Source organism: Schistocerca serialis, chromosome 11 (genome assembly GCF_023864345.2).
Source record: "Schistocerca serialis cubense isolate TAMUIC-IGC-003099 chromosome 11, iqSchSeri2.2, whole genome shotgun sequence".
Lineage (NCBI taxonomy): Eukaryota > Metazoa > Arthropoda > Insecta > Orthoptera > Acrididae > Schistocerca > Schistocerca serialis.
Window position 1 is genome coordinate 2,671,278 of NC_064648.1, and position 21,549 is coordinate 2,692,826.

Genomic DNA, 21,549 nt, shown 5'->3' on the forward strand with positions numbered 1-21,549 from the left:
CCTTGGAGACAAGTCGGCTGGAGGCCGATGTATTGAATCTCGACGCAATTTGAGTGTTCCATCGGCATTAGGAGGCCCTGAACGTTACAATTAACTATCATTTTTGCGTCGGGTTCGAAAATCTAGACTCACAGGAGAACGACCATAAGGTGCCCGAGGCAGCAATAGACCCTTGGAGACAAGTCGGCTGGAGGACGATGTATTGAATCTCGACGCAATTTGAGTGTTCCATCGTCATTAGAAGGCCCTAACGTTACAATTAACTATCATTTTTGAGTCGGATTCGAAAATCTAGACTCACAGGAGAACGACCATAAGGTGCCCGAGGCAGCAATAGACCCTTGGAGACAAGTCGGCTGGAGGACGATGTATTGGATCGCGACGCAATTTGAGTCTTCTATCGTCATTAGGAGGCGCTGATCGTTACAATTCACTATCATTTTTGCGTCGGATTCGAAAATCTAGACTCACAGGAGAAGGACCATGTGGTGCCCGAGGCAGCGATATCCCCTTGGAGACAAGTAGGCTGGAGGCCGATGTATTGAATCTCGACGCAATTTGAGTGTTCCATCGTCATTAGAAGGCCCTGAAAGTTACAATTAACTATCATTTTTGCGTCGGATTCGAAAATCTAGACTCACAGGACAACGACCATAAGGTGCCCGAGGCAGCAATTGACCCTTGGAGACAAGTCGGCTGGAGGCCGATGTATTGAATCTCGACATAATTTGAGTGTTCCATCGGCATTAGGAGGCCCTGAACGTTATAATTAACTATCATTTTTGCGTCGGATTCGATAATCTAAACTCACAGGAGAACGACCATAAGGTGCACGAGGCAGCAATAGACCCTTGGAGACAAGTCGGCTGGAGGCCGATGTATTGAATCTCGACGCAATTTGAGTGTTCCATCGTCATTACAAGGCCCTGAACGCTACAATTAACTATCATTTTTCCGTCGGATTCGAAAATCCAGACTCACAGGAGAACGACCATAAGGTGCCCGATGCAGCAATAGACCCTTGGAAACAAGTCGGCTGGAGGCCGATGGATTGTATCTCGACGCAATTTGAGTGTTCCATCGGCATTAGGAGGCCCTGAACGTTACAATTAACTATCATTTTTGCGTCGGGTTCGAAAATCTAGACTCACAGGAGAACGACCATAAGGTGCCCGAGGCAGCAATAGACCCTTGGAGACAAGTCGGCTGGAGGCCGATGTATTGAATCTCGACGCAATTTGAGTGTTCCATCGGCATTAGGAGGCCCTTAACGTTACAATTAACTATCATTTTAGCGTCGGGTTCGAAAATCTAGACTCACAGGAGAACGACCATAAGGTGCCCGAGGCAGCAATAGACCCTTGGAGACAAGTCGGCTGGAGGACGATGTATTGAATCTCGACGCGATTTGAGAGTTCCATCGTCATTAGGCGGCCCTGAACGTTACAATTAACTATCATTTTTGCGTCGGATTCGAAAATCTAGAATTACAAGAGAACGACCATAAAGTGCCCGAGGCAACATTAGATCCTTGGAGACAAGTCGGCTGGAGGACGATGTATTGTATCTCGACGCAATTTGAGTGTTCCATCGTCATTACAAGGCCCTGAACGTTACAATTAACTATCATTTTTGCGTCGGATTCGAAAATCAAGACTCACAGGAGAACGACCATAAGGTGCCCGAGGCAACAATACACCCTTGGAGACAAGTCGGCTGGAGGACGATGTATTGGATCGCGACGCAATTTGAGTCTTCTATCGTCATTAGGAGGCGCTGAACGTTATAATTCACTATCATTTTTGCGTCGGATTCGAAAATCTAGACTCACAGGAGAAGGACCATGTGGTGCCCGAGGCAGCGATATCCCCTTGGAGACAAGTAGGCTGGAGGCCGATGTATTGAATCTCGACGCAATTTGAGTGTTCCATCGTCATTACAAGGCCCTGAACGTTACAATTAACCATCATTTTTGCGTCGGATTCGAAAATCTAGACTCACAGGACAACGACCATAAGGTGCCCGAGGCAGCAATAGACCCTTGGAGACAAGTCGGCTGGAGGACGATGTATTGGATCGCGACGCAATTTGAGTCTTCTATCGTCATTAGGAGGCGCTGAACGTTACAATTCACTATCATTTTTGCGTCGGATTCGAAAATCTAGACTCACAGGAGAAGGACCATGTGGTGCCCGAGGCAGCGATATCCCCTTGGAGACAAGTAGGCTGGAGGCCGATGTATTGAATCTCGACGCAATTTGAGTGTTCCATCGGCATTAGGAGGCCCTGAACGTTACAATTAACTATCATTTTTGCGTCGGGTTCGAAAATCTAGACTCACAGGAGAACGACCATAAGGTGCCCGAGGCAGCAATAGACCCTTGGAGACAAGTCGGCTGGAGGACGATGTATTGAATCTCGACGCAATTTGAGTGTTCCATCGTCATTAGAAGGCCCTGAACGTTACAATTAACTATCATTTTTGCGTCGGATTCGAAAATCTAGACTCACAGGAGAACGACCATAAGGTGCCCGAGGCAGCAATAGACCCTTGGAGACAAGTCGGCTGGAGGACGATGTATTGAATCTCGACGCAATTTGAGTGTTCCATCGTCATTACAAGGCCCTGAACGTTACAATTAACAATTATTTTTGCGTCGGATTCGAAAATCTAGACTCACAGGAGAACGACCATAAGGTGCCCGAAGCAGCAATAGACCCTTGGAGACAAGTCGGCTGGAGGACGATGTATTGGATCGCGACGCAATTTGAGTCTTCTATCGTCATTAGGAGGCGCTGAACGTTACAATTCACTATCATTTTTGCGTCGGATTCGAAAATCTAGACTCACAGGAGAACGACCATGTGGTGCCCGAGGCAGCGATATCCCCTTGGAGACAAGTAGGCTGGAGGCCGATGTATTGAATCTCGACGCAATTTGAGTGTTCCATCGTCATTAGAAGGCCCTGAACGTTACAATTAACTATCATTTTTGCGTCGGATTCGAAAATCTAGACTCACAGGACAACGACCATAAGGTGCCCGAGGCAGCAATAGACCCTTGGAGACAAGTCGGCTGGAGGCCGAAGTATTGAATCTCGACGCAATTTGAGTGTTCCATCGGCATTAGGAGGCCCTGAACGTTATAATTAACTATAATTTTTGCGTCGGGTTCGAAAATCTAGACTCACAGGAGAACGACCATAAGGTGCCCGAGGCAGCAATAGACCCTTGGAGACAAGTCGGCTGGAGGACGATGTATTGAATCTCGACGCAATTTGAGTGTTCCATCGTCATTAGAAGGCCCTGAACGTTACAAGTAACTATCATTTTTGCGTCGGATTCGAAAATCTAGACTCACAGGACAACGACCATAAGGTGCCCGAGGCAGCAATAGACCCTTGGAGACAAGTCGGCTGGAGGCCGATGTATTGAATCTCGACGCAATTTGAGTGTTCCATCGTCATTACAAGGCCCTGAACGTTACAATTAACTATCATTTTTGCGTCGGATTCGAAAATCTAGACTAACAGGAGAACGACCATAGGGTGCCCGAGGCAGCAATAGACCCTTGGAGACAAGTCGGCTGGAGGACGATGTATTGGATCGCGACGCAATTTGAGTCTTCTATCGTCATTAGGAGGCGCTGAACGTTACAATTCACTATCATTTTTGCGTCGGATTCGAAAATCTAGACTGACAGGAGAAGGACCATGTGGTGCCCGAGGCAGCGATATCCCCTTGGAGCCAAGTAGGCTGGAGGCCGATGTATTGAATCTCGACGCAATTTGAGTGTTCCATCGTCATTAGAAGGCCCTGAACGTTACAATTAACTATCATTTTTGCGTCGGATTCGAAAATCTAGACTCAGAGGACAACGACCATAAGGTGCCCGAGGCAGCAATAGACCCTTGGAGACAAGTAGGCTGGAGGCCGATGTATTGAATCTCGACGCAATTTGAGTGTTCCATCGGCATTAGGAGGCCCTGAACGTTATAATTAACTATCATTTTTGCGTCGGATTCGATAATCTAAACTCACAGGAGAACGACCATAAGGTGCCCGAGGCAGCAATAGTCCCTTGGAGACAAGTCGGCTGGAGGCCGATGTATTGAATCTCGACGCAATTTGAGTGTTCCATCGTCATTACAAGGCCCTGAACGTTACAATTAACTATCATTTTTGCGTCGGATTCGAAAATCTAGACTCACAGGAGAACGACCATAAGGTGCCCGAGGCAGCAATAGACCCTTGGAGACAAGTCGGCTGGAGGACGATGTATTGAATCTCGACGCAATTTGAGTCTTCTATCGTCATTAGGAGGCGCTGAACGTTACAATTCACTATCATTTTTGCGTCGGATTCGAAAATCTAGACTCACAGGAGAAGGACCATGTGGTGCCCGAGGCAGCGATATCCCCTTGGAGACAAGTAGGCTGGAGGCCGATGTATTGAATCTCGACGCAATTTGAGTGTTCCATCGTCATTAGAAGGCCCTGATCGTTACAATTAACTATCATTTTTGCGTCGGATTCGAAAATCTAGACTCACAGGAGAACGACCATAAGGTGCCCGAGGCGTCAATAGACCCTTGGAGACAAGTCGGCTGGAGGACGATGTATTGGATCGCGACGCAATTTGAGTCTTCTATCGTCATTAGGAGGCGCTGAACGTTACAATTCACTATAATTTTTGCGTCGGATTCGAAAATCTAGACTCACAGGAGAAGGATCATATTGTGCCCGAGACAGCAATATCCCCTTGGAGACAAGTCGGCTGGAGGACGATGTATTGAATCTCGACGCAATTTGAGTGTCCCATCGTCATTAGGAGGCCCTAAACCTTACAATTAACTATCATTTTTGCGTCGGATTCGATAATCTAACTCACAGGAGAACGACCATAAGGTGCCCGAGGCAGCAATAGACCCTTGGAGACAAGTCGGCTGGAGGACGATGTTTTGAATCTCGACGCAATTTGAGTGTTCCATCGTCATTAGAAGGCCCTGAACGTTACAATTAACTATCATTTTTGCGTCGGATTCGAAAATCTAGACTCACAGGAGAACAACCATAAGGTGCCCGAGGCAGCAATAGACCCTTGGAGACAAGTCGGCTGGAGGACGATGTATTGGATCGCGACGCAATTTGAGTCTTCTATCGTCATTAGGAGGCGCTGAACGTTACAATTCACTATCATTTTTGCGTCGGATTCGAAAATCTAGACTCACAGGAGAACGACCATAAGGTGCCCGAGGCAGCAATAGACCCTTGGAGACAAGTCGGCTGGAGGACTATGTATTGGATCGCGACGCAATTTGAGTCTTCTATCGTCATTAGGAGGCGCTGAACGTTACAATTCACTATCATTTTTGCGTCGGATTCGAAAATCTATACTCACAGGAGAAGGACCATGTGGTGCCCGAGGCTGCGATATCCCCTTGGAGACAAGTAGGCTGGAGGCCGATGTATTGAATCTCGACGCAATTTGAGTGTTCCATCGTCATTAGAAGGCCCTGAACGTTACAATTAACTATCATTTTTGCGTCGGATTCGAAAATCTAGACTCACAGGACAACGACCATAAGGTGCCCGAGGCAGCAATAGACCCTTGGAGACAAGTCGGCTGGAGGCCGATGTATTGAATCTCGACGCAATTTGAGTGTTCCATCGTCATTAGGAGGCCCTGAACGTTACAATTAACTATCATTGTTGCGTCGGGTTCGAAAATCTAGACTCACAGGAGAACGACCATAAGGTGCCCGAGGCAGCAATAGACCCTTGGAGACAAGTCGGCTGGAGGACGATGTATTGAATCTCGACGCAATTTGAGTGTTCCATCGTCATTAGAAGGCCCTGAACGTTACAATTAACTATCATTTTTGCGTCGGATTCGAAAATCTAGACTCACAGGACAACGACCATAAGGTGCCCGAGGCAGCAATAGACCCTTGGAGACAAGTCGGCTGGACGCCGATGTATTGAATCTCGACGCAATTTGAGTGTTCCATCGTCATTACAAGGCCCTGAACGTTACACTTAACTATCATTTTTGCGTCGGATTCGAAAATCTAGACTCACAGGACAACGACCATAAGGTGCCCGAGGCAGCAATAGACCCTTGGAGACAAGTCGGCTGGAGGCCGATGTATTGAATCTCGACGCAATTTGAGTGTTCCATCGGCATTAGGAGGCCCTGAACGTTACAATTAACTATCATTTTTGCGTCGGGTTCGAAAATCTAGACTCACAGGAGAACGACCATAAGGTGCCCGAGGCAGCAATAGACCCTTGGAGACAAGTCGGCTGGAGGCCGATGTATTGAATCTCGACGCAATTTGAGTGTTCCATCGGCATGAGGAGGCCCTGAACGTTACAATTAACTATCATTTTTGCGTCGGATTCGAAAATCTAGACTCACAGGAGAACGACCATAAGGTGCCCGAGGCAGCAATAGACCCTTGGAGACAAGTCGGCTGGAGGACGATGTATTGGATCGCGACGCAATTTAAGTCTTCTATCGTCATTAGGAGGCGCTGAACGTTACAATTCACTATCATTTTTGCGTCGGATTCGAAAATCTAGACTCACAGGAGAAGGACCATGTGGTGCCCGAGGCAGCGATATCCCCTTGGAGACAAGTAGGCTGGAGGCCGATGTATTGAATCTCGACGCAATTTGAGTGTTCCATCGGCATTAGGAGGCCCTGAACGTTATAATTAACTATCATTTTTGCGTCGGATTCGATAATCTAAACTCACAGGAGAACGACCATAAGGTGCCCGAGGCAGCAATAGACCCTTGGAGACAAGTCGGCTGGAGGCCGATGTATTGAATCTCGACGCAATTTGAGTGTTCCATCGGCATTAGGAGGCCCTGAACGTTACAATTAACTATCATTTTTGCGTCGGGTTCGAAAATCTAGACTCACAGGAGAACGACCATAAGGTGCCCGAGGCAGCAATAGACCCTTGGAGACAAGTCGGCTGGAGGACGATGTTTTGAATCTCGACGCAATTTGAGTGTTCCATCGTCATTAGAAGGCCCTGAACGTTACAATTAACTATCATTTTTGCGTCGGATTCGAAAATCTAGACTCACAGGAGAAGGACCATGTGGTGCCCGAGGCAGCGATATCCCCTTGGAGACAAGTAGGCTGGAGGCCGATGTATTGAATCTCGACGCAATTTGAGTGTTCCATCGTCATTAGAAGGCCCTGAACGTTACAATTAACTATCATTTTTGCGTCGGATTCGAAAATCTAGACTCACAGGACAACGACCATAAGGTGCCCGAGGCAGCAATTGACCCTTGGAGACAAGTCGGCTGGAGGCCGATGTATTGAATCTCGACATAATTTGAGTGTTCCATCGCATTAGGAGGCCCTGAACGTTATAATTAACTATCATTTTTGCGTCGGATTCGATAATCTAAACTCACAGGAGAACGACCATAAGGTGCCCGAGGCAGCAATAGACCCTTGGAGACAAGTCGGCTGGAGGCCGATGTATTGAATCTCGACGCAATTTGAGTGTTCCATCGTCATTACAAGGCCCTGAACGTTACAATTAACTGTCATTTTTCCGTCGGATTCGAAAATCTAGACTCACAGGAGAAGGACCATGTGGTGCCCGAGGCAGCGATATCGCCTTGGAGACAAGTAGGCTGGAGGCCGATGTATTGAATCTCGACGCAATTTGAGTGTTCCATCGTCATTAGAAGGCCCTGAACGTTACAATTAACTATCACTTTTGCGTCGGATTCGAAAATCTAGACTCACAGGACAACGACCATAAGGTGCCCGAGGCAGCAATAGACCCTTGGAGACAAGTCGGCTGGAGGACGATGTATTGGATCGCGACGCAATTTGAGTCTTCTATCGTCATTAGGAGGCGCTGAACGTTACAATTCACTATCATTTTTGCGTCGGATTCGAAAATCTAGACTCACAGGAGAAGGACCATGTGGTGCCCGAGGCAGCGATATCCCCTTGGAGACAAGTAGGCTGGAGGCCGATGTATTGAATCTCGTTGCAATTTGAGTGTTCCATCGGCATTAGGAGGCCCTGAACGTTATAATTAACTATCATTTTTGCGTCGGATTCGATAATCTAAACTCACAGGAGAACGACCATAAGGTGCCCGAGGCAGCAATAGACCCTTGGAGACAAGTCGGCTGGAGGCCGATGTATTGAATCTCGACGCAATTTGAGTGTTCCATCGGCATTAGGAGGCCCTTAACGTTACAATTAACTATCATTTTTGCGTCGGGTTCGAAAATCTAACTCACAGGAGAACGACCATAGGGTGCCCGAGGCAGCAATGGACCCTTGGAGACAAGTCGGCTGGAGGCCGATGTATTGAATCTCGACGCAATTTGAGTGTTCCATCGGCATTAGGAGGCCCTGAACGTTACAATTAACTATCATTTTTGCGTCGGGTTCGAAAATCTAGACTCACAGGAGAACGACCATAAGGTGCCCGAGGCAGCAATAGACCCTTGGAGACAAGTCGGCTGGAGGCCGATGTATTGAATCTCGACGCAATTTGAGTGTTCCATCGGCATTAGGAGGCCCTGAACGTTACAATTAACTATCATTTTTGCGTCGGATTCGAAAATCTAGACTCACAGGAGAACGACCATAAAGTGCCCGAGGCAGCAATAGACCCTTGGAGACAAGTCGGCTGGATGACGATGTATTGGATCGCGACGCAATTTAAGTCTTCTATCGTCATTAGGAGGCGCTGAACGTTACAATTCACTATCATTTTTGCGTCGGATTCGAAAATCTAGACTCACAGGAGAAGGACCATGTGGTGCCCGAGGCAGCGATATCCCCTTGGAGACAAGTAGGCTGGAGGCCGATGTATAGAATCTCGACGCAATTTGAGTGTTCCATCGGCATTAGGAGGCCCTGAACGTTATAATTAACTATCATTTTTGCGTCGGGTTCGAAAATCTAGACTCACAGGAGAACGACCGTAAGGTGCCCGAGGCAGCAATAGACCCTTGGAGACAAGTCGGCTGGAGGACGATGTTTTGAATCTCGACGCAATTTGAGTGTTCCATCGTCATTAGAAGGCCCTGAACGTTACAATTAACTATCATTTTTGCGTCGGATTCGAAAATCTAGACTCACAGGAGAACAACCATAAGGTGCCCGAGGCAGCAATAGACCCTTGGAGACAAGTCGGCTGGAGGACGATGTATTGGATCGCGACGCAATTTGAGTCTTCTATCGTCATTAGGAGGCGCTGAACGTTACAATTCACTATCATTTTTGCGTCGGATTCGAAAATCTAGACTCACAGGAGAAGGACCATGTGGTGCCCGAGGCAGCGATATCCCCTTGGAGACAAGTAGGCTGGAGGCCGATGTATTGAATCTCGACGCAATTTGAGTGTTCCATCGTCATTAGAAGGCCCTGAACGTTACAATTCACTATCATTTTTGCGTCGGATTCGAAAATCTAGACTCACAGGACAACGACCATAAGGTGCCCGAGGCAGCAATTGACCCTTGGAGACAAGTCGGCTGGAGGCCGATGTATTGAATCTCGACATAATTTGAGTGTTCCATCGCATTAGGAGGCCCTGAACGTTATAATTAACTATCATTTTTGCGTCGGATTCGATAATCTAAACTCACAGGAGAACGACCATAAGGTGCCCGAGGCAGCAATAGACCCTTGGAGACAAGTCGGCTGGAGGCCGATGTATTGAATCTCGACGCAATTTGAGTGTTCCATCGTCATTACAAGGCCCTGAACGTTACAATTAACTATCATTTTTCCGTCGGATTCGAAAATCTAGACTCACAGGAGAACGACCATAAGGTGCCCGATGCAGCAATAGACCCTTGGAGACAAGTCGGCTGGAGGACGATGTATTGGATCGCGACGCAATTTGAGTCTTCTATCGTCATTAGGAGGCGCTGAACGTTACAATTCACTATCATTTTTGCGTCGGATTCGAAAATCTAGACTCCCAGGAGAAGGACCATGTGGTGCCCGAGGCAGCGATATCGCCTTGGAGACAAGTAGGCTGGAGGCCGATGTATTGAATCTCGACGCAATTTGAGTGTTCCATCGTCATTAGAAGGCCCTGAACGTTACAATTAACTATCATTTTTGCGTCGGATTCGAAAATCTAGACTCACAGGACAACGACCATAAGGTGCCCGAGGCAGCAATAGACCCTTGGAGACAAGTCGGCTGGAGGACGATGTATTGGATCGCGACGCAATTTGAGTCTTCTATCGTCATTAGGAGGCGCTGAACGTTACAATTCACTATCATTTTTGCGTCGGATTCGAAAATCTAGACTCACAGGAGAAGGACCATGTGGTGCCCGAGGCAGCGATATCCCCTTGGAGACAAGTAGGCTGGAGGCCGATGTATTGAATGTCGATGCAATTTGAGTGTTCCATCGGCATTAGGAGGCCCTGAACGTTATAATTAACTATCATTTTTGCGTCGGATTCGATAATCTAAACTCACGGGAGAACGACCATAAGGTGCCCGAGGCAGCAATAGACCCTTGGAGACAAGTCGGCTGGAGGCCGATGTATTGAATCTCGACGCAATTTGAGTGTTCCATCGGCATTAGGAGGCCCTGAACGTTACAATTAACTATCATTTTTGCGTCGGGTTCGAAAATCTAGACTCACAGGAGGACGACCATAAGGTGCCCGAGGCAGCAATAGACCCTTGGAGACAAGTTGGCTGGAGGCCGATGTATTGAATCTCGACGCAATTTGAGTGTTCCATCGTCATTACAAGGCCCTGAACGTTACAATTAACTATCATTTTTGCGTCGGATTCGAAAATCTAGACTCACAGGAGAACGACCATAAGGTGCCCGAGGCAGCAATAGACCCTTGGAGACAAGTCGGCTGGAGGCCGATGTATTAAATCTCGACGCAATTTGAGTGTTCCATCGTCATTAGGAGGCCCTGAACGTTATAATTAACTATCATTTTTGCGTCGGATTCGAAAATCTAAACTCACAGGAGAACGACCATAAGGTGCACGAGGCAGCAATAGACCCTTGGAGACAAGTCGGCTGGAGGCCGATGTATTGAATCTCGACGCAATTTGAGTGTTCCATCGACATTAGGAGGCCCTGAACGTTATAATTAACTATCATTTTTGCGTCGGATTCGATAATCTAAACTCACAGGAGAACGACCATAAGGTGCCCGAGGCAGCAATAGACCCTTGGAGACAAGTCGGCTGGAGGCCGATGTATTGAATCTCGACGCAATTTGAGTGTTCCATCGGCATTAGGAGGCCCTGAAAGTTACAATTAACTATCATTTTTGCGTCGGATTCGAAAATCTAGACTCACAGGACAACGACCATAAGGTGCCCGAGGCAGCAATAGACCCTTGGAGACAAGTCGGCTGGAGGCCGATGTATTGAATCTCGACGCAATTTGAGTGTTCCATCGTCATTACAAGGCCCTGAACGTTACAATTAACTATCATTTTTGCGTCGGATTCGAAAATCTAGACTCACAGGAGAACGACCATAAGGTGCCCGAGGCAGCAATAGACCCTTGGAGACAAGTCGGCTGGAGGACGATGTATTGGATCGCGACGCAATTTGAGTCTTCTATCGTCATTAGGAGGCGCTGAACGTTACAATTCACTATCATTTTTGCGTCGGATTCGAAAATCTAGACTCACAGGAAAAGGACCATGTGGTGCCCGAGGCAGCGATATCCCCTTGGAGACAAGTAGGCTGGAGGCCGATGTATTGAATCTCGACGCAATTTGAGTGTTCCATCGTCATTACAAGGCCCTGAACGTTACAATTAACTATCATTTTTGCGTCGGATTCGAAAATCTAGACTCACAGGACAACGACCATAAGGTGCCCGAGGCAGCAATAGACCCTTGGAGAAAAGTCGGCTGGAGGCCGATGTATTGAATCTCGACGCAATTTGAGTGTTCCATCGGCATTAGGAGGCCCTGAACGTTATAATTAACTATCATTTTGGCGTCGGATTCGATAATCTAAACTCACAGGAGAACGACCATAAGGTGCCCGAGGCAGCATTAGACCCTTGGAGACAAGTCGGCTGGAGGCCGATGTATTGAATCTCGACGCAATTTGAGTGTTCCATCGTCATTACGAGGCCCTGAACGTTACAATTAACTATCATTTTTGCGTCGGATTCGAAAATCTAGACTCACAGGAGAACGAACATAAGGTGCCCGAGGCAGCAATAGACCCTTGGAGACAAGTCGGCTGGAGGACGATGTATTGAATCTCGACGCAATTTGAGTGTTCCATCGTCATTAGAAGGCCCTGAACGTTACAATTAACTATCATTTTTGCGTCGGATTCGAAAATCTAGAATTACAAGAGAACGACCATAAAGTGCCCGAGGCAGCATTAGATCCTTGGAGACAAGTCGGCTGGAGGACGATGTATTGTATCTCGACGCAATTTGAGTGTTCCATCGTCATTACAAGGCCCTGAACGTTACAATTAACTATCATTTTTGCGTCGGATTCGAAAATCTAGACTCACAGGAGAACGACCATAAGGTGCCCGAGGCAGCAATAGACCCTTGGAGACAAGTCGGCTGGAGGACGATGTATTGGATCGCGACGCAATTTGAGTCTTCTATCGTCATTAGGAGGCGCTGAACGTTACAATTCACTATCATTTTTGCGTCGGATTCGAAAATCTATACTCACAGGAGAAGGACCATGTGGTGCCCGAGGCAGCGATATCACCTTGGAGACAAGTGGGCTGGAGGCCGATGTATTGAATCTCGACGCAATTTGAGTGTTCCATCGTCATTAGAAGGCCCTGAACGTTACAATTAACTATCATTTTTGCGTCGGATTCGAAAATCTAGACTCACAGGACAACGACCATAAGGTGCCCGAGGCAGCAATAGACCCTTGGAGACAAGTCGGCTGGAGGCCGATGTATTGAATCTCGACGCAATTTGAGTGTTCCATCGTCATTAGGAGGCGCTGAACGTTACAATTCACTATCATTTTTGCGTCGGATTTGAAAATCTAGACTCACAGGAGAAGGATCATATTGTGCCCGAGACAACAATATCCCCTTGGAGACAAGTCGGCTGGAGGACGATGTATTGAATCTCGACGCAATTTGAGTCTTCTATCGTCATTAGGAGGCGCTGAACGTTACAATTCACTATCATTTTTGCGTCGGATTCGAAAATCTAGACTCACAGGAGAAGGACCATGTGGTGCCCGAGGCAGTGATATCCCCTTGGAGACAAGTAGGCTGGAGGCCGATGTATTGAATCTCGACGCAATTTGAGTGTTCCATCGTCATTAGGAGGCCCTGAACGTTACAATTAACTATCATTTTTGCGTCGGATTCGAAAATCTAAACTCACAGGAGAACGACCATAAGGTGCACGAGGCAGCAATAGACCCTTGGAGACAAGTCGGCTGGAGGCCGATGTATTGAATCTCGACGCAATTTGAGTGTTCCATCGTCATTACAAGGCCCTGAACGTTACAATTAACTATCATTTTTGCGTCGGATTCGAAAATCTAGACTCACAGGAGAACGACCATAAGGTGCCCGAGGCAGCAATAGACCCTTGGAGACAAGTCGGCTGGAGGACGATGTATTGAATCTCGACGCAATTTGAGTGTTCCATCGTCATTAGAAGGCCCTGAACGTTACAATTAACTATCATTTTTGCGTCGGATTCGAAAATCTAGAATTACAAGAGAACGACCATAAAGTGCCCGAGGCAGCATTAGATCCTTGGAGACAAGTCGGCTGGAGGACGATGTATTGTATCTCGACGCAATTTGAGTGTTCCATCGTCATTACAAGGCCCTGAACGTTACAATTAACTATCATTTTTGCGTCGGATTCCAAAATCTAGACTCACAGGAGAACGACCATAAGGTGCCCGATGCAGCAATAGACCCTTGGAGACGAGTCGGCTGGAGGACGATGTATTCGATCGCGACGCAATTTGAGTCTTCTATCGTCATTAGGAGGCGCTGAACGTTACAATTCACTATCATTTTTGCGTCGGATTCGAAAATCTAGACTCCCAGGAGAAGGACCATGTGGTGCCCGAGGCAGCGATATCGCCTTGGAGACAGGTAGGCTGGAGGCCGATGTATTGAATCTCGACGCAATTTGAGTGTTCCATCGTCATTAGAAGGCCCTGAACGTTACAATTAACTATCATTTTTGCGTCGGATTCGAAAATCTAGACTCACAGGACAACGACCATAAGGTGCCCGAGGCAGCAATAGACCCTTGGAGACAAGTCGGCTGGAGGACGATGTATTGGATCGCGACGCAATTTGAGTCTTCTATCGTCATTAGGAGGCGCTGAACGTTACAATTCACTATCATTTTTGCGTCGGATTCGAAAATCTAGACTCACAGGAGAAGGACCATGTGGTGCCCGAGGCAGCGATATCCCCTTGGAGACAAGTAGGCTGGAGGCCGATGTATTGAATCTCGATGCAATTTGAGTGTTCCATCGGCATTAGGAGGCCCTGAACGTTATAATTAACTATCATTTTTGCGTCGGATTCGATAATGTAAACTCACAGGAGAACGACCATAAGGTGCCCGAGGCAGCAATAGACCCTTGGAGACTAGTCGGCTGGAGGCCGATGTATTGAATCTCGACGCAATTTGAGTGTTCCATCGGCATTAGGAGGCCCTGAACGTTACAATTAACTATCATTTTTGCGTCGGGTTCGAAAATCTAGACTCACAGGAGAACGACCATAAGGTGCCCGAGGCAGCAATAGACCCTTGGAGACAAATCGGCTGGAGGCCGTTGTATTGAATCTCGACGCAATTTGAGTGTCCCATCGTCATTACAAGGCCCTGAACGTTACAATTAACTATCATTTTTGCGTCGGATTCGAAAATCTAGACTCACAGGAGAACGACCATAAGGTGCCCGAGGCAGCAATAGACCCTTGGAGACAAGTCGGCTGGAGGCCGATGTATTGAATCTCGACGCAATTTGAGTGTTCCATCGTCATTAGGAGGCCCTGAACGTTATAATTAACTATCATTTTTGCGTCGGATTCGAAAATCTAAACTCACAGGAGAACGACCATAAGGTGCACGAGGCAGCAATAGACCCTTGGAGACAAGTCGGCTGGAGGCCGATGTATTGAATCTCGACGCAATTTGAGTGTTCCATCGGCATTAGGAGGCCCTGAACGTTATAATTAACTATCATTTTAGCGTCGGATTCGATAATCTAAACTCACAGGAGAACGACCATAAGGTCCCCGAGGCAGCAATAGACCCTTGGAGACAAGTCGGCTGGAGGCCGATGTATTGAATCTCGACGCAATTTGAGTGTTCCATCGGCATTACGAGGCCCTGAACGTTAAAATTAACTATCATTTTTGCGTCGGGTTCGCAAATCTAGACTCACAGGAGAACGACCATAAGGTGCCCGAGGCAGCAATAGACCCTTGGAGACAAGTCGGCTGGAGGACGATGTATTGAATCTCGACGCAATTTGAGTGTTCCATCGTCATTAGAAGGCCCTGAACGTTACAATTAACTATCATTTTTGCGTCGGATTCGAAAATCTAGACTCACAGGACAACGACCATAAGGTGCCCGAGGCAGCAATAGACCCTTGGAGACAAGTCGGCTGGAGGCCGATGTATTGAATCTCGACGCAATTTGAGTGTTCCATCGTCATTACAAGGCCCTGAACGTTACAATTAACTATCATTTTTGCGTCGGATTCGAAAATCTAGACTCACAGGAGAACGACCATAAGGTGCCCGAGGCAGCAATAGACCCTTGGAGACAAATCGGCTGGAGGACGATGTATTGGATCGCGACGCAATTTGAGTCTTCTATCGTCATTTGGAGGCGCTGAACGTTACAATTCACTATCATTTTTGCGTCGGATTCGAAAATCTAGACTCACAGGAAAAGGACCATGTGGTGCCCGAGGCAGCGATATCCCCTTGGAGACAAGTAGGCTGGAGGCCGATGTATTGAATCTCGACGCAATTTGAGTGTTCCATCGTCATTAGAAGGCCCTGAACGTTACAATTAACTATCATTTTTGCGTCGGATTCGAAAATCTAGACTCACAGGACAACGACCATAAGGTGCCCGAGGCAGCAATAGACCCTTGGAGACAAGTCGGCTGGAGGCCGATGTATTGAATCTCGACGCAATTTGAGTGTTCCATCGGCATTAGGAGGCCCTGAACGTTATAATTAACTATCATTTTGGCGTCGGATTCGATAATCTAAACTCACAGGAGAACGACCATAAGGTGCCCGAGGCAGCAATAGACCCTTGGAGACAAGTCGGCTGGAGGCCGATGTATTGAATCTCGACGCAATTTGAGTGTTCCATCGTCATTACAAGGCCCTGAACGTTACAATTAACTATCATTTTTGCGTCGGATTCGAAAATCTAGACTCACAGGAGAACGACCATAAGGTGCCCGAGGCAGCAATAGACCCTTGGAGACAAGTCGGCTGGAGGACGATGTATTGAATCTCGACGCAATTTGAGTGTTCCATCGTCATTAGAAGGCCCTGAACGTTACAATTAACTATCATTTTTGCGTCGGATTCGAAAATCTACACTCACAGGACAACGACCATAAGGTGCCCGAGGCAGCAATAGACCCTTGGAGACAAGTCGGCTGGAGGCCGATGTATTGAATTGAGTGTTCCATCGTCATTAGAAGGCCCTGAACGTTACAATTAACTATCATTTTTGCGTCGGATTCGAAAATCTAGACTCACAGGACAACGACCATAAGGTGCCCGAGGCAGCAATAGACCCTTGGAGACAAGTCTGCTGGAGGCCGATGTATTGAATCTCGACATAATTTGAGTGTTCCATCGGCATTAGGAGCCCCTGAACGTTATAATTAACTATCATTTTTGCGTCGGATTCGATAATCTAAACTCACAGGAGAACGACCATAAGGTGCCCGAGGCAGCAATAGACCCTTGGAGACAAGTCGGCTGGAGGCCGATGTATTGAATCTCGACGCAGTTTGAGTGTTCCATCGTCATTACAAGGCCCTGAACGTTACAATTAACTATCATTTTTCCGTCGGATTCGAAAATCTAGACTCACAGGAGAACGACCATAAGGTGCCCGATGCAGCAGTAGACCCTTGGAGACAAGTCGGCTGGAGGCCGATGTATTGAATCTCGACGCAATTTGAGTGTTCCATCGGCAATAGGAGGCCCTGAACGTTACAATTAACTATCATTTTTGCGTCGGGTTCGAAAATCTAGACTCACAGGAGAACGACCATAAGGTGCCCGAGGCAATAATAGACCCTTGGAGACAAGTCGGCTGGAGGCCGATGTATTGAATCTCGACGCAATTTGAGTGTTCCATCGGCATTAGGAGGCCCTGAACGTTACAATTAACTATCATTTTTGCGTCGGATTCGAAAATCTAGACTCACAGGAGAACGACCATAAGGTGCCCGAGGCAGCAATAGACCCTTGGAGACAAGTCGGCTGGAGGACGATGTATTGGATCGCGACGCAATTTGAGTCTTCTATCGTCATTAGGAGGCGCTGAACGTTACAATTCACTATCATTTTTGCATCGGATTCGAAAATCTAGACTCACAGGAGAAGGACCATGTGGTGCCCGAGGCAGCGATATCCCCTTGGAGACAAGTAGGCTGGAGGCCGATGTATTGAATCTCGACGCAATTTGAGTGTTCCATCGGCAATAGGAGGCCCTGAACGTTACAATTAACTATCATTTTTGCGTGGGATTCGATAATCTAAACTCACAGGAGAACGACCATAAGGTGCCCGAGGCAGCAATAGACCCTTGGAGACAAGTCGGCTGGAGGCCGATGTATTGAATCTCGACGCAATTTGAGTGTTCCATCGGCATTAGGAGGCCCTGAACGTTACAATTAACTATCATTTTTGCGTCGGGTTCGAAAATCTAGACTCACAGGAGAACGACCATTAGGTGCCCGAGGCAGCAATAGACCCTTGGAGACAAGTCGGCTGGAGGACGATGTATTGAATCTCGACGCAATTTGAGTGTTCCATCGTCATTAGAAGGCCCTGAACGTTACAATTAACTATCATTTTTGCGTCGGATTCGAAAATCTAGACTCACAGGAGAACAACCATAAGGTGCCCGAGGCAGCATTAGACCCTTGGAGACAAGTCGGCTGGAGGACGATGTATTGGATCGCGACGCAATTTGAGTCTTCTATCGTCATTAGGAGGCGCTGAACGTTACAATTCGCTATCATTTTTGCGTCGGATTCGAAAATCTAGACTCACAGGAGAAGGACCATGTGGTGCCCGAGGCAGCGATATCCCCTTGGAGACAAGTAGGCTGGAGGCCGATGTATTGAATCTCGACGCAATTTGAGTGTTCCATCGTCATTAGAAGGCCCTGAACGTTACAATTAACTATCATTTTTGCGTCGGATTCGAAAATCTAGACTCACAGGACAACGACCATAAGGTGCCCGAGGCAGCAATTGACCCTTGGAGACAAGTCGGCTGGAGGCCGATGTATTGAATCTCGACATAATTTGAGTGTTCCATCGCATTAGGAGGCCCTGAACGTTATAATTAACTATCATTTTTGCGTCGGATTCGATAATCTAAACTCACAGGAGAACGACCATAAGGTGCCCGAGGCAGCAATAGACCCTTGGAGACAAGTCGGCTGGAGGCCGATGTATTGAATCTCGACGCAATTTGAGTGTTCCATCGTCATTACAAGGCCCTGAACGTTACAATTAACTATCATTTTTCCGTCGGATTCGAAAATCTAGACTCACAGGAGAACGACCATAAGGTGCCCGATGCAGCAATAGACCCTTGGAGACAAGTCGGCTGGAGGCCGATGTATTGAATCTCGACGCAATTTGAGTGTTCCATCGGCATTAGGAGGCCCTGAACGTTACAATTAACTATCATTTTTGCGTCGGGTTCGAAAATCTAGACTCACAGGAGAACGACCATAAGGTGCCCGAGTCAATAATAGACCCTTGGAGACAAGTCGGCTGGAGGCCGATGTATTGAATCTCGACGCAATTTGAGTGTTCCATCGTCATTACAAGGCCCTGAACGTTACAATTAACTATCATTTTTGCGTCGGATTCGAAAATCTAGACTCACAGGAGAACGACCATAAGGTGCCCGAGGCAGCAATAGACCCTTGGAGACAAGTCGGCTGGAGGACGATGTATTGAATTGAGTGTTCCATCGTCATTAGAAGGCCCTGAACGTTACAATTAACTATCATTTTTGCGTCGGATTCGAAAATCTAAACTCACAGGAGAACGACCATAAGGTGCCCGAGGCAGCAATAGACCCTTGGAGACAAGTCGGCTGGAGGCCGATGTATTGAATCTCGACGCAATTTGAGTGTTCCATCGGCATTAGGAGGCCCTGAACGTTACAATTAACTATCATTTTTGCGTCGGGTTCGAAAATCTAGACTCACAGGAGAACGACCATTAGGTGCCCGAGGCAGCAATAGACCCTTGGAGACAAGTCGGCTGGAGGACGATGTATTGAATCTCGACGCAATTTGAGTGTTCCATCGTCATTAGAAGGCCCTGAACGTTACAATTAACTATCATTTTTGCGTCGGATTCGAAAATCTAGACTCACAGGAGAACAACCATAAGGTGCCCGAGGCAGCATTAGACCCTTGGAGACAAGTCGGCTGGAGGACGATGTATTGGATCGCGACGCAATTTGAGTCTTCTATCGTCATTAGGAGGCGCTGAACGTTACAATTCGCTATCATTTTTGCGTCGGATTCGAAAATCTAGACTCACAGGAGAAGGACCATGTGGTGCCCGAGGCAGCGATATCCCCTTGGAGACAAGTAGGCTGGAGGCCGATGTATTGAATCTCGACGCAATTTGAGTGTTCCATCGTCATTAGAAGGCCCTGAACGTTACAATTAACTATCATTTTTGCGTCGGATTCGAAAATCTAGACTCACAGGACAACGACCATAAGGTGCCCGAGGCAGCAATTGACCCTTGGAGACAAGTCGGCTGGAGGCCGATGTATTGAATCTCGACATAATTTGAGTGTTCCATCGCATTAGGAGGCCCTGAACGTTATAATTAACTATCATTTTTGCGTCGGATTCGATAATCTAAACTCACAGGAGAACGACCATAAGGTGCCCGAGGCAGCAATAGACCCTTGGAGACAAGTCGGCTGGAGGCCGATGTATTGAATCTCGACGCAATTTGAGTGTTCCATCGTCATTACAAGGACCTGAACGTTACAATTAACTATCATTTTTCCGTCGGATTCGAAAATCTAGACTCACAGGAGAACGACCATAAGGTGCCCGATGCAGCAATAGACCCTTGGAGACAAGTCGTCTGGAGGCCGATGTATTGAATCTCGACGCAATTTGAGTGTTCCATCGGCATTAGGAGGCCCTGAACGTTACAATTAACTATCATTTTTGCGTCGGGTTCGAAAATCTAGACTCACAGGAGAACGACCATAAGGTGCCCGAGGCAGCAATAGACCCTGGAGACAAGTCGGCTGGAGGCCGATGTATTGAATCTCGACGCAATTTGAGTGTTCCATCGGCATTAGGAGGCGCTGAACGTTACAATTAACTATCATTTTAGCGTCGGGTTCGAAAATCTAGACTCACAGGAGAACGACCATAAGGTGCCCGAGGCAGCAATAGACCCTTGGAGACAAGTCGGCTGGAGGACGATGTATTGAATCTCGACGCAATTTGAGAGTTCCATCGTCATTAGGCGGCCCTGAACGTTACAATTAACTATCATTTTTGCGTCGGATTCGAAAATCTAGAATTACAAGAGAACGACCATAAAGTGCCCGAGGCAGCATTAGATCCTTGGAGACAAGTCGGCTGGAGGACGATGTATTGTATCTCGACGCAATTTGAGTGTTCCATCGTCATTACAAGGCCCTGAACGTTACAATTAACTATCATTTTTCCGTCGGATTCGAAAATCTAGACTCACAGGAGAACGACCATAAGGTGCCCGATGCAGCAGTAGACCCTTGGAGACAAGTCGGCTGGAGGCCGATGTATTGAATCTCGACGCAATTTGAGTGTTCCATCGGCAATAGGAGGCCCTGAACGTTACAATTAACTATCATTTTTGCGTCGGGTTCGAAAATCTAGACTCACAGGAGAACGACCATAAGGTGCCCGAGGCAATAATAGACCCTTGGAGACAAGTCGGCTGGAGGCCGATGTATTGAATCTCGACGCAATTTGAGTGTTCCATCGGCATTAGGAGGCCCTGAACGTTACAATTAACTATCATTTTTGCGTCGGATTCGAAAATCTAGACTCACAGGAGAACGACCATAAGGTGCCCGAGGCAGCAATAGACCCTTGGAGACAAGTCGGCTGGAGGACGATGTATTGGATCGCGACGCAATTTGAGTCTTCTATCGTCATTAGGAGGCGCTGAACGTTACAATTCACTATCATTTTTGCATCGGATTCGAAAATCTAGACTCACAGGAGAAGGACCATGTGGTGCCCGAGGCA